General features: G+C 39.2%; 1 pseudogene; it reads left to right on the top strand.

Moving 5' to 3' along the window:
* Positions 1-13,339, top strand: part of LOC100607076 — a 117,709-nt pseudogene extending 104,370 nt beyond the window's left edge.
* Positions 13,340-14,932: the final 1,593 nt, after the last annotated feature.

Below are 14,932 nucleotides of genomic sequence, written 5' to 3'. Positions count from 1 at the left end.
GTTTATAAACACTTCTCCATTTACCCAGTTGAGTGTGTCATCACTCTCCTGTTGGGACCCCAACTACTAAACTATTACAGATTATTTGGAAGTACATGTCTTATAAAACTATAAAAACCTGCAGGGAAAAGATGAACACAACATTGAGAAAAGCGCTTAACCCTAGGGGATAGAAAGAGGAGGCGAGTAATTAGATTAGAGAATGGTAAACAAGAGACACAGCAGGCAGTAACTATCTATGTAATATATATCATATAAACATTTCTTCTTACATTGGGTCATAGAAACATAAATATTTTCTACACCATTCTTCATGATTTTTATGTTACAGTCTACAGCTTTACATTTTTTTTCACTCTCTTAAGGCTATCTTTTAGTGAATAAAAGTCCTAAATTTAATGTAGTCCAATTTATCAATCTATATGCTTATGATTAGAGCTTTTTATGTCCTATTTAAGAAATCTTTGCCTGTTTAAGAATATCTTAGTCATTAAAATATTCTGCATGTTATTTTCTAGATGTTTATCAGGTCACCTTTCTCATTTAGGCCCATAATCTATTTTGAATTTATTTTTTGTATGGTGATATGATTTGTATGCTTAACATACTGTGAGATTCTCGTGACTAATATTGTATTAGGATTTTGCCTTTATGTTCATGAGTAAGATTAGCCCGTTGATCCTTTTTTTAAATAAGGAGCTGGTAATTGGCTATTAGTAATATTTCCTCCTTAAATATTTAGAGCATTCACTGGACCTAGATGTTTCTTTCCAATGAGGTTTTAAATGAGAGATTCAATTTCTTAAATATAACTATTCTATTCAGACTTTATTTTCTTGCACCAGTTTTCATAAATTGTGGTTATTTCATCTGAATTTTCAAATTTATTGTCATAAAATTTTATCTGCAGTATCCACAAAGATGCAAAAGAACATTTTTATCTTCTGAAGCAGAACACTTGGCATCTCTGTGACAGATAACTTCACTATCACTCAGAACCACCCCAAGATTAAATATCAGCCTTATATTTGTATAACTTAAGAAAGCAAAGATCTGTTCCAAAGTGAATGTCTGTCTCCACTAGAAGCTAAAAGCTCCTAGTAACTTTACAATAAAACTCACTCATGGGAAACACAACTTACACTTCACCTAGCACTAATTACACAAGTGATAAACATACAGGCAGCAACTGGGAAACTCTAGAGTGCAACTCTGACATCAAATCAGAGCAATAGATTTAGATTTTCAGTTACCAGGTTGGAAAGAGTAGATAAAGCCATAAGAAAAAGCTCATATTTCAGAAAAACATGGAGAGTGAAAAGCACCAAGTTAAAGAGGGAGGAAAGTGGAAATAACTAGCAACAAAAATAAAATAGGAAAGGCGAAAAGTAGGGGGTGGAACTAGAATGATGGCATCAGTCATGTCAAAGGGGAGTTTGAAGAGGGAAGAGTTGGTCAGCCATGTCCAATTTGAATAGCGGTTTTGGAGAATGAGCACTGATTAAGATCATTGGCTTTAACATTTAAGACAGAAGTTTCAGTAAAGTAGGAGATGTTAATGAGGAAGTAAGTAGTTAGAAAATGTGGGTAATGGGCTGTTTCTACTAATCTCAAAGGAATGCCCATGCTGAATAGCTGTGGTACCAAGTAGTCAAGAGATGTTGAAATGTCTCTGTGTGAAAAAAGGAAAAGTTTTAAACTGTAGCCTTACCAATCAAGATGTGAAAAGGATAAACAATTTAAGCAGTTTCAGGTGAGCCAGGCCTAACACCCAAAGGTCACAGACATTACAATCTGATCAACAACCCCGTCTTCCTTCAACCTGACATTTAAAGTCCCACAAGGCTTTACATTTTTTAAAAAAGCACTGCTTTTCTTCTGGCTCTTTGTATCACTTAAAGTGTTTACCAATCTCTATAATAAAAGAAAAATACAATTCTAAGAGGAGTCATTATACTCTATCATTTTAGCTATGTTTACATGAAACAAAGAAGTAATGTGTACCCTGGGAAACCGAGCACAGTGAACTCCTATTACCCTCACTCTGTCATTATGTGATTTCTGGGAACCTCAAAGATAAAGGACCATCCTAATTCCAGAATCTCAGGTAGCACTTTGATAAGTTTAAAACCGTTCTGACAGTGAAATTATTGCCCAATCCTGCACCAAAAAGAGATTTTTAAAAGAAGACTCTTTCTCCCAGGAAAAAGTTCTATGTCTTGGACACTTGCAGTATCTTAAAAGCAAGCCTTTTTTTGTTTTGGTATAAGGAAGGAGATTGGCACAAAAAACCAGATCAAGCTATCTCTTCAATGAAGATATTTCTCAGGTTACTACAGAGTAACCTTAGTGCTTCAAAGGAATAATCAAACTATTTCAATATAAAGAATCTAATTATTTATTTTAAAAATCGTTGTTGACAACACATTAATTTCAGAAAACAAATGACTTTTAACCAGTCCAATGTCTCAGGATACATTTTAGCTTCCCCTTACATTCCTTCTCTAGCAAAGAATCTTGCCTTTGTCCTCTGCAGCAGAGATGAGCAGGTCTTCCCAGAGTTCATGCTGTTGGGGAAGGGGTGGCAGAGGGAATAGGTGAGGTGAATCCTCACGACTCTTCCCCTGCACAGATTTAGTAATTCTAGGCAACCCCACTCCATCTTAGCTGGAATAGTGGAAAGTTTTCAATTGTAAAAACTTTTTTTCATACCTTAGTCTTGCTAAAAATAGTTTCCTATAACTGAATGAAAGCATAAAATGAAATTATGAGTAGGAGAGGTTTTCCTAATGCAGTCATGTATCAGTTAAAGATAAGGATACATTCTTCATCCTTGTGAAAAACATCAGAGCATACTTACACAAACCTAGATGGCATAGCCTACTACACACTTAGGCTAGATGGGATAGCCTATTGCTTCTAGTCTACAAACCTGTACAGCATGTGACTGTACTGAACACTGTAGGCAACTGTAATACAGTTGTAAGGATTTGTGTATCAAAACATAGAAAAGGTATAGTAAAAATACAGTATGAAGCTCAGGTGCAGTGATTCATGCCTCTAATCCCAGCATTTCAGGAGGCCAAGGTGGGCAGACTGCTTGAGCCTACGAGTTTAAGACCAGCTTGAGCAACATGGAGAAACCCCATCTCTACAAAATAGTACAAAAGTTAGCCAGGTGTGGTGGCACATGCCTGCGGTCCCAGCTACTTGGGGGACTGTGGTGGGGGGATTGTTTGAACCCAGGAGGCCAAGGCTGCAATGGGCCCGGATTGTGCCACTGCACTCCAGCCTGGGTGACAGAGTGAGATCTTGTCTCAAAAGAAAAGGACGGGGTGGGAAGAGTCAGCCACATCTCTGGGGTTCAGTAGACTCAGCCATTCCAGCATGCCAGCTATGAAGAATACAAATCGTCTGAAGACGGAAGGGTCTCCCACAACACACCACAGCTGCCTTGCCAGATCATGGCCAGGCTGCTTCTTTAAGAAGGACCTCGATCCATTTCTCCTCACTGGGTGGGACCTCCACGAAGGAGCTTTAGCCACTCTAGCCAGGGTTCTATGGATAGAGCTCTGATGTCTTCCTGGGACAGAGCTCCTGGCATGGAGGGGAGTAGGGGGTGGGAGTTGCCATCTCTGCAGTTCAGTTGACTCAGCCTCTCTAGCCTGCTGGCTTGGAGAATACAGTCTGGATGAGGAAGGGTCCAACTTCCACCCCTAATGCAACACACCTGCTATACCAAAGGGCAGCCAGACTGTTTTTTTAAAAGGGTCCCTAATCTCATTCTTCCTGACTGGGGGATACCTCCCAAAAGGGGTCTCCAGCCACCTCCTACAGGTGTATTCAGGCTAGCAACATGTCAGTACCCCCCTGGGATGGAGCTTCCAGTGGAAGGAGCTGGCTGCCATCTTTGCTGTTTCATGGCTTTCACTGGTGATACCTCCAGGTATGGAAAAACCAAGGCCACCAAAGCAGACCCCCAGCAAACATCAGCAGCCCTATGGTAGAGTGGCCTATTAAAAGAAAAACAAACAAACAGAAAACAACATCAACACCGCACACTAACCTCATTCAAAGGGCAGCAACCTCAAAGACCGAAGGTAGATAAGCCCACCAAAATGAGAAAGAATCAATGCAAAAATGATGAAAACTCAAAAAGCCAGAGTGCCTCTTCTCCTCCAAAGGACTACAACACCTCTCCAGTAAGGGCACAGAACTGGGCTAAGGCTGAGATGGCTGAATTGACAGGAGTAGGCTTCAGAAGTTGGGTAATATTGAACTTCGCTGAGCTAAAGGAGCATGTTGTAACCCAAAGCAAAGAAGCTAAGAATCATGACAAAACAATACAGGAGCTGACAGACAGACTAGCCAGTTTAGAGAGGAACATAATCAACCTGATGGAGCTGAAAAACACAACATGAGAACTTCACAATGCAATCACAAGTATCAATAGCAGAATATACTAAGTGGAGGAATGAATCTCAGAGACTGAAGACTATCTTTCTGAAATAAGACAGGCAGACAAGAATAGAGAAAAAGAATTTAAAAGAATGAACAAAACCTCTGAGAAATATAGGATTATGTAAAGAGACTGAACCTATGACTGATTGGGGTACCTGAAAGAGACAGAGAAAATGGAAACAACTTGGAAAATATACTTTGGGATATCATGCAGGAGAACTTCTCCAACCTAGCAAGACAGGCAAACATTCAGATTCAGGAAATGCAGAGAACCCCAGTAAGATACTCCATGAGAAGATCAGCCCCAAGACACATAATCATCAGATTCTCCAAGGCTGAAATGAAAGAAAAAATCTTAAGGGTACATAGAGAGAAAGGCCAGGTCACCTACAAAGGGAAACCCATCAGACTAACAGCAGACCTCTCAGTGGAAACGCTGCAAGCCAGAAGAGATTGGGAGCCAATATTCAATATTCTTAAAGGCAATAATTTTGAACCCAGAATTTCATATCTGGCCAAACTAATCTTCATAAGTGAAGGAGGAATAAGATCCTTTTTAAACAAGAAAATGCTTATAGGGAAGTCATTACCACTAGGCCTGTCTTGCAAGAACTCCTGAATGAAGCATTAAATATGGAAAGGAAAACCCATTGCCAGCCACTACAGAAACACACTGAAGTACACAAACCAGTGACACTGTGAAGCAACCACATAAACAAGTCTGCAAAATAACCAGCTAGCATCATGATGACAGGGCCAACTTCACACATAACAACACAAACCTTAAATGTAAATGGGCTAAATGCTCTAACTAAAAGACACAGCATGGCAAGCTGGATGAAGAAATGAGACCCATTGGTATGCTGTCTTCAAGAGACCTATCTCATGTGCAAAGACACACATATGCTCAAAATAAAGGGATGGAGGAAAATTTACCAAGCAAATGGAAAGCAAAAAAAAAAAGCAGGGGTCACAATCCTAATTTCTGACAAAACAGACTTTAAACCAACAAAGACCAAAAAAGACAAAGAAGGGCATTACGTAATGGTAAAGGATTCAATTCCATAAGAAGAGCTAACTATCCTAAATATATATGCACCAAATAAATAATGAAATACTTTACATTAGAGTAAATTTATTTCACCAAATAAATAATGAAAGTATTTCATATTGGGTAAATAATGAAAGTATTTCATACTGGGTAAATAATGAAATTAAGGCAGAAATCAAGAAGTTCTTTGAAACTAATGAGAACAAAGAGACAGGAGCACCCAGATTCATAAAGCAAGCTCTTAGAGACCTATAGAGACTTAGAATCCCACACAATAATAGTGGGAGGTTTTAACACCCCACTGACAATTTAGACAGATCACTGAGGCAGAAAATTAACAAAGATATTCAGGACCTGAACTCAGCTCTGGATCAAGTGGATCTGATAGGTATCTACAGAACTCTCCACCTCAAAACAACAGAATATACATTCTTCTCATCACCACATGGCACTTACTCTAAAATTGATCACATAATTAGAAGTAAAACACTCAGCAAATACAAAAGAACTGAAATCATAACAAGCAGTTTCTCAGACCATAGTGCAATCAAATTAGACCTCAAGATTAAGTAATTTGCTCAAAACCACACAATTACATGGAAATTGAACAACCTGCTCCTGAATGACTTTTGGGTAAATAATGAAATTAAGGCAGAAATCAAGAAGTTCTTTGAAACTAATGAGAACAAAGAGACAACTTACCAGAATCCCTATGAAACAGCTAAAGCGGTGTTAAGAAGCCAATGTATAGCACCAAATGCCCACGTCAAAAAGCTAGAAAGATCTCAAGTTAACAAGCTAACATCTTAACTAAAAGAACTAGAAAACCAAGAGCAAATAAACCTCAAAACTAGAAGAAGACAAGAAATAACGAAGATCAGAGCTGAACTGAAGGAGATAGAGAAGTTAAAAAGTCTTCAAAAAAATCAACAAATCCAGGAGCTGATTTTTTGAAAAAATTAACAAAATAGATAGACTGCTAGCTTGACTAACAAAGAAGAAAGAGAGAAGAGTCAAATAAACACAATCAAAAATGATAAGGGAGATATCACCACTGACCCCACAGAAATACAAACAACCATCAGAGAATACTATAAATGCCTCTATGCACATAAACTAGAAAATCTAGAAGAAATGGTAAATTCCTGGACACATACAACCTCCCAAGACTGAACCAGGAAGAAATTGAATCCCTGAATTGACCAATAATGAGCTCTAAAATTGAGGCAGTATTAAACAGCCTACCAACCAAAAAAAAAGCCCAGGACCACATGGACTCACAGCTGAATTCTACCAGAAGTACAAAGAAAAGTTGGTACAATTTCCACAGAACCTATTCTAAAAACTTGAAAAGGAGGGACTCCTCCCTAACTCATTCTATGAGGACAGAATCATCCTGATATAAAAACTTGGCAGAGATACAACAAAAAAGAAAACTTCAGGGCAATATCTTTGATTGATGATGAACATTAATGCAAAAATCCTCAATGAAAGTACTTTATTGCCAGTAGGCAAACCAAATCCAGCAGCACATCAAAAAGCTTATCCACCACGATCAAGTTGGCTTCATCCCTGAGATGCAAGGTTGGTTCAGCATACGCAAAACAATAAATGTGATTCACCACATAAACAGAACTAAAGGCAAAAACCACATGATTATCTCAATAGATGCACAAAAGGCCTTCGATAAAATTCAACATCACTTCATGTTAAAAACTCAATGAACTGGATATTGAAGGAACATACCTCAAAATAATAAGAGCCATATATGGCAAACCCACAGCCAATACTGTACCGAATGGGAAAAAGCAGGAAGCATATCCCTTGAAAACCAGCACAAGACAAGGATGCCCTCTCTCACCACTCCTCTTCAACATAGTACTGGAAGTTCTGGCCAGGGCAGTCAGCCAAGAGAAAGAAACAAAGCATATTCAAATAGGAAGAGAGGAAGTCAGACTATCTTTGTTTGCAGATGACATGATCCTGTATCTAGAAAACCCCATTGTCTCAGCTCAAAAGCTTCTTAAGCTAATAAGCAACTTCAGCAAATTCTCAGGATACAAAATCAGTGTGCAAAAATTGTTAGCATTCCTATCCACCAACAACAGGCATGCAGAGAGCCAAATCATGAACAAACTCCCATTCACAATTGCTACAAATGAATAAATTACCTAGGAATACAGTTAACAAGGTAAGTGAAGGACCTCTGCAAGGAGAACTACAAACTGCTGCTCAAAGAAATCAGAGAGGACACAAACAAATGGAGAAACATCCCATGCTCATAGACAGGAAGAATCAATATCATGAAAATGGTCATACTGCCCAAAGTAATTTATAGATTCAATGCTATTCCCATTAAATTACCATTGACATTCTTCAAAGAATTAGAAAAATGTATGTTAAGATTTATATGGAACCAAATAGAAGCGCCAATAGCTAAGACAATCTTAAGCAAAAAGCTGGAGGCATCATGCTACCTGACTTCAAACTATACCACAAGGCTGCAGTAACCAAAACAGCATAGTACAAAAACAGACACATAGACCAATGGAATAGAATAGAGAACTCAGAAATAAGACCACATGCCGACAACCATCTGATCTTTGACAAACCTGACAAAAACAAGCAATGGGGAAAGGACTCCCCATTTAATAAATGGTGCTGGGAGAGCTGGCTCACCATATGTGAAAATTGAAGCTGGACCCCTTCTTTATGCTTTATACAAAAATTAACTCAGATGGATTAAAGACTTAAATGTAAAACTCAAAACTATAAAAACTCTATTAGAAAATCTAGGCAATGCCATTCAGGACATAAGCATGAGCAAGATCTCATGATGAAAATGCAAAAAACAGTTGCAACAAAAGCAAAAATTGACAGATCAACTCTAATTAAACTAAAGAGCTTCTGCACAGCAAATGAAACTTATCACCAGAGTGAACAGACAACCTACAGAACGGGAGAAAATTTTTGCAGTCTATCCATCTGACAAAGGTCTAATATCCAGAATCTACAAGGAACTTAAACAAGAAAAAAACAAACAACCCCATTAAAGTGTGGGCAAAGGACATGAACAGACACTTCTTAAAAGAAGATATACATGCAGCCAGCAAACATGAAAAAAAGCTCAACATCACTGATCATTAGAGAAATGCAAATCAAAACCACACTAAGATATCATCTCAGGTCAGTCAGAATGGCTACTATTAAAAAGTCAAAAAACAACAGATGCTTGTGAGGCTGTGGAGAAAAAGGATTGCTTTCACACTGCTGGTGGGAGTGTGAATTAGTTCAACCATTGTGGAAAACAGTGTGATTTCTCAAAGACCTAGAGGCAGAAATACCGTTTAACCCAGCAATCCCATTACTGCGTATATACCCAAAGGATTATAAATCATTCTATTACAAAGATACATACTATTTTCATTGCATGAATATGTTCATTGCAGCACTATTCACAATAGCAAAGACATGGAATCAACCTAAAGGCCTGTCAATGATTGACTGGATAAAGAAAATGTGATACATATACACCATGGAATACTATGCAGCCATAAAAAGGAATGAGAGCGTGTCCTTTCCAGGGACATTCATGGACTGGAAGTCATTATCCTCAGCCAACTAACACAGGAACAGAAAACCGAACACCGCATGTTCTCACTTAGAAGTGGGAGCTAAATGACGAAAACACATAGACACATGTGGGCGAACAACACACAGTGGGACCTTTCAGAGGAGGGGTTGTGGGAGGAAGAGCATATGGAAGAACAGCTAATGGATGCTGGGCTTAATACCTAGGTGATAGGATGATCTGTGCAGCAAACCACCATGGCACACATTTACTTATGTAACAAACCTGCACATCCTGCACATGTACCCCAAACTTAAAAGTTGAAGGACAAAAAAACCTACAAATATATTTCTTTAAAAAAGAGAAAGAAAAAAATACAGGCTGAAAAATTTTTAAATGGTATGCCTGTATAGGTCACTTATTATGAATGGAGCTTGCATGACTGGAAGTTGCCCTGGGTGAGTCAGTGAGTGAATGTGAAGGCCTAAGACATTACTCTACACCACTGTGGACTTTATAAACCCTGTACACTTAGGCTATAGTAAAATTATTTTTTAATGTTCTTTCTTCAACAATAAAATTAACTTTAGCTTACTGCAACTCTTTTACTTTATAAACTAATTTTTTTAACTTTTAACTCTCATAATAACACTTGGCTTAAAACACAAACACATTGGGCCAGGCACAGTGGCTCATGCTTGTAATCCCAGCGCTTTGGGAGGCCAAGGCGGGCAGATCACGAGGTCAGGAGTTCAAGACCAGCCTGACCAACATGGTGAAACCCCATCTCTACTAAAATACAAAAAATTAGCTGGGCATGGTGGCAGGCACCTGTAATCCCAACTACTCGGGAGGCTGAGGCAGGAGAATCAATTGAACCCGGGAGGTGGAGGTTGCAGTCAGCCAAGACCGCACCACTGCACTCCAGCCTGGGCAACAGCATGAAATTCCATCTCAAACAACAACAACAACAACAAACACAAACACATTGTACAGCTATACGAAAATATTTTCTTTCTTTACATCCTTATTCTATAGACTTTTTTGTATTAACTTTTCATTTCACTTCTTAAACTTTTTGTTAAAAAACTAAGATACAAACACACACAAGTCTAGCCTGTACAGGGTCAGGATCATGAATATCACTGTCTTCCACCTGCACAACTTGTCCCACTGTAAGGTCTATGGGGGCAATAGCATGCATGGAGCTGTCATCTCCTATGATAACAATGCCTTCTTCTGGAATGTCTCCTGAAGGGTCTCCCTGAGGCTGTCTTACAGTTAACTTTTCTTATATATAAGTAGAATGAGCATACTCTAAAATAACAATAAAAAGCATAGTAAATACATAAACCAGTGCTGTGGTTGTTTATTATTATCAAGAATTATCTACTGTACATAATTGTATGTGCTAGACTTTCATATGACTGACAGCATGGTAGGTTTGTTTATACCAGTATCGCTACACACATGAGTAAGGTGTTGCATGGTGACATTATGACAGCTATGACATCACTAGGCAATAGAAATTTACCACTCCATTGTAATCTTATGGGACCACTGTCATATATGCCATCCATAGTTGACTGAAATGTTGTTATGTGGCACATAACTGTACTATTTTTTGGCATTTTCTGAACAACACAAATCAACAGTCTGGGGCCATATGAGTTACACTGTCTATGTTGTAACACTGTAGAGTTGGAAGGGACTCTAAAAATATTCTAGTTCAAATCCCTCATCTGATGAGAAAAAGCCCAGAGATGTGTAATTACTTACACAAGGTCACACAGTTAATGGAGGATTAAGTACTAAAACTCTAGTTATTACGTTCTACCACGCCAAACTTTTCTTGAAACAATACACAACTAATTTATTTTCCCTTCGTTCTTCCTTTTCTTTCTTCCTTTTTCTTTTCTTTTTTTCTTTCATTTTTTCTCTTTTCTTTCCAAATTTCCTTCCTTCTTTCCTTCTTTCTGTTTTCTCTCTCTCTCTGCCTCTGTCTTTCTCTCTCTTTCTTTATCTTTTTTCTGTGCCAACTTTACTGGGTTAAGGGATAACTAGATAGCTGGTAAAACATTGTTTGTGTGTGTATCTGTGAGGATGTTTCCAGAATAGATGAGACTTTGAGTCAGTAGACCAAGTGAGGAAGATTGCCCTCACCAATACGGGTGAGCATGATCCAGTCTTTTGAGAGCCAGATAGAAGCAGAAGGTAGAGAAATGGCAAATTCACTCTCTCTTCTGGAGCTGGGATGTCCATTTTCTCCTGCCCTCCGACATGAGAACTCCAAGTTCTTTAGCCTTCAGACTCCGAGTCTTACACCATTGGCTCACCTGGTTCTCAGACCTTCAGACTCAGACTGAATTATACCACCAGCTTTCCAGGTTCTCCAGCTTGCAGACAGTCAATTATGGGACCTCTGGCCTCCATAATCCCATGAGCCAATTTCTATAATAAACCCCCTCTTATGTATCTCTCTATATATCCTATTGGTTCTGTTTCTCTGGAAAACTAATATTTTTCTTTCTTTTTTTTAAATGGAATAAAATTTGAAACCAAAGATTAAAAATATTGCATACTTTAACCTACTACACTGTCTACCCCTCCAGGCACCATTAAGAAACCTTCAATAGTTTCTTTGAACTGAAACTTGTCATACAGGTTCTCAGCCTGGAAACAACCTCATTATTTATGGAGTGGCTTTAAAAAAATAATTTGAAAATAATTCCTTATGCATTTTACTTCTCTTTGCATAACTAACTGTATCTCCATACTATCCATTTTAACACTGGTTTCTTATAAAGTCATTTAAAATGCATCCATTGAAACAGTGAATAAAATTTTATCATGCAGGTCAACAAAATGTGGCATGGGTTTCATGCATCCAGATTTATTTTAGCATGTTAGATATCATTTTAACTTGGCCTTTACCCTAATAGAGTTTTAAAGTTAAAAAAACACTAATCTACTTTTACGAGTAACTGTAATCCAAATAATTAAGTGGCATGCATACTGAGGTCACTTAGTTTATCAACAATAGAAACAACACTAGAACTCAAGTCTACTGAATGGAAATCCAGTTCAATTACTTATTCCACCACATCATATTGACCCTCCCTCCAAAAGAAAGTTTACAGATCAACACAGAGCTGTTTGCATCTTTCCAGTCCTAATGTTCCTAAAATAAACTTTTATCTGTAAGTTTTGCTTCAATAATTATTCTTATTTGGGGATGGGAAGGGCAGAGGATATTTTGATTCTGTCTTCCTTTCTTGGGTTCCACCTTTCTTTCATTGCTGGCCCCTCACTACAGTTGCCCTACTGAAATGGTGAACAAACTTCCAGGTTCTTGTCTTACATCACCAAGAGGGAGGGCAGGGGGAAGCAGTTCCTTGCCTCTGTGAAGCAGGTTTCCTTCCTGGCTGGCACACACCATCAATTCTTAGGAAAATAGCTGCATCAAGAAGTCAGCTATGCAGTTCCTTAAGGATTTGGGCATGCTAGAAGGTGGCAGAATGAGGCTGAGTTTTCATGTTTCAACCTTTATAGAGTCTGTATAACTTTACTCTCAGAGAAAAGTTTTCACCTACAATATCTCCTCTTAGTCAATGCTGAAGCCCATCAAAATACCAGGAACCAAGCGCCTCCAGGTCTCTACACAAAGACCCAGGACCTGGCCAATGCCCCCAACGCCCCTGACATTCTCGAGATCGAGTTCAAAAAAGGGGTCCCCGTGAAGATGACCAACGTTAAGGATGGCACCACCCACCAGACCTCCTTGGAGCTCTTCATGTACCTGAGTCAAGTCGCGAGCAAGCACAGTGTGGGCCGTACTGACGTCGTGGAGAACCGCTTCATTAGAATGAAGTCTCGAGGTATCTACGAGACCCCAGCAAGCACCATCATTTACCACACCTATTTAGATATCGAGGCCTTCACCGTGGACTGGGAAGTGCGCAAAATCAAACAAGGCCTGGGCTTGAAATTTGCTGAGCTGATGTATACTGCTTTCTGGCACAGCCCTGGGTGTGAATTTGCCCGAGGAGCGAGTGGAAGGGAAAGTGCAGGTGTCTGTCCTCAAGGGCCAGGTGTACATCCTTAGCTGGGAGTCTCCACTGTCTCTCTACAACAAGGAGCTGATGAGCATGAACATGCAGGGTGATTATGAGCCAATTGATTCCACCGGGTTCATCAACATCAATTCCCTCAGGCTGAAGGAATATCATCTCCAGAGAAAGGTCACTGCCAAATAGACCCCTGTACAATGAGGAGCTGGGACCTCTTCATGTTTGCAGATCCCCCAAGTTGTTGTGATAATTTGTAAGTGTGACTTGCTCTCCCCAGCTGGCAGTGTAGTGGGGCTGCCAGGCCCCAGCTTTGTTCCCTGGTTCCCCTGAAGCCTGCAAATGTCATCATCAAAGGTAAGGATGGAGGGCAGCTGTGGTGGGGAGCTATTAAATGACAATTAAAAGATGAAAATATATGTATATTATATATATATAATTCTACCTCTATAATCTCTTTACTTCAATATTTCCAAAGTGTCTTCATCTTACTTGATAAGTACATACAGCATAAAATCTTTCATCACTGTTAAGCACTCCTTGACACTATCAGTCTCTTTGATTACCAAACCAGCTTCCTCTCCTAGGCCTTCTCCCAACCCTTTGACTAATCTTTAGCCTTTCTTTGCAGTCTTCTCCTCCTCTATCAATCCCTTAAATATGGTACCCTGCTCTTTTCTCAATATCCAAGCTCCTCTGACCAATGCATCTATTAAGTTGGCACCTAACTGATCCCTCACAAAATTACACTTTAGCCCAGATCTCTCTCATATCCTAGCAGATAAATATCTAGAGCTGTGCTGTCTAATACAAAAGCCACTAGACACATATGGCTGTTCGTTAAATTTAAGTTAATTAATACTTAATATAACTTAAAACTTAATTTGAAGTTCTCCCTAGCCACATGTGGCTACTGGTTACCATACTGGACAGAACAAACATAAAACATTTCCATCAGTGCCAAAAGTTCTACTGGATAGTGCTGCTCTAGAACCTTCTACAAATGGCATCAACTCATTTCTACCTTAAAATGCCCCAAACTTATCTTATATGAATGTCCAAACCTGCTCTTCCATATTCATCTTCTTTCTTGTCTCTACTCTAACTCTATTGCTACTGCCTTAGTTCCCATAAACTTTGCAACAGTATCCTAACTGATCTTCCTTCCTATAGTCCTGCAGCCCCCCAAATGCACTTTTCAGGATGCAGCCAAGATCTCTTTCCAGAATGTAAGTCTGGCTGTGTTAATCCCCTGGTAATAACTCTTCAGTGGTTTCCCAGTGGCTAAATAAGGTAACCACTTAATTTATCATCTGAATCCAGGCAATTTTGATAATTTGGTGTTATTAACAATTATACAGCCATAATAGGACTAAACTGGGACTCTCAGAGGTAAACAAGTCTGTATGGTCACCCTGCGTAGAGACTAAATTTCTTGGCATAGCTCATGTCCTCTTATATGATCGAGCCCCATATGCGTCTTCAGCACTATAGACTTGCTTGCCATTCACTGAATGTACTGTCCTCTTTCACACTTCTGTGAATTTGCTTGTTCAAATCCCAATGCCTGGATCAGCCGCACTCTCCTTGTCATGCCTGCAAAAATACAGAATTCTTGAAGATGTATATGGCTGGGCGCAGTGGCTCACGTCTGTAATCCCAGCACTTTGGAGGGCTGAGACAGGCAGATCACGAGGTCAAGAGATCAAGACCATCCTGGCCAACATGGTGAAACCCTGTCTGTACTAAAAATACAAAAAATTAGCTGGGTGTGGTGGTGCG

Source organism: Nomascus leucogenys, chromosome 7b, assembly GCF_006542625.1.
Source record: "Nomascus leucogenys isolate Asia chromosome 7b, Asia_NLE_v1, whole genome shotgun sequence".
Taxonomy (NCBI): Eukaryota; Metazoa; Chordata; class Mammalia; order Primates; family Hylobatidae; genus Nomascus; species Nomascus leucogenys.
Note: the sequence above shows the minus strand (reverse complement) of the source record. Positions and strands in the feature narration are given on the sequence as shown.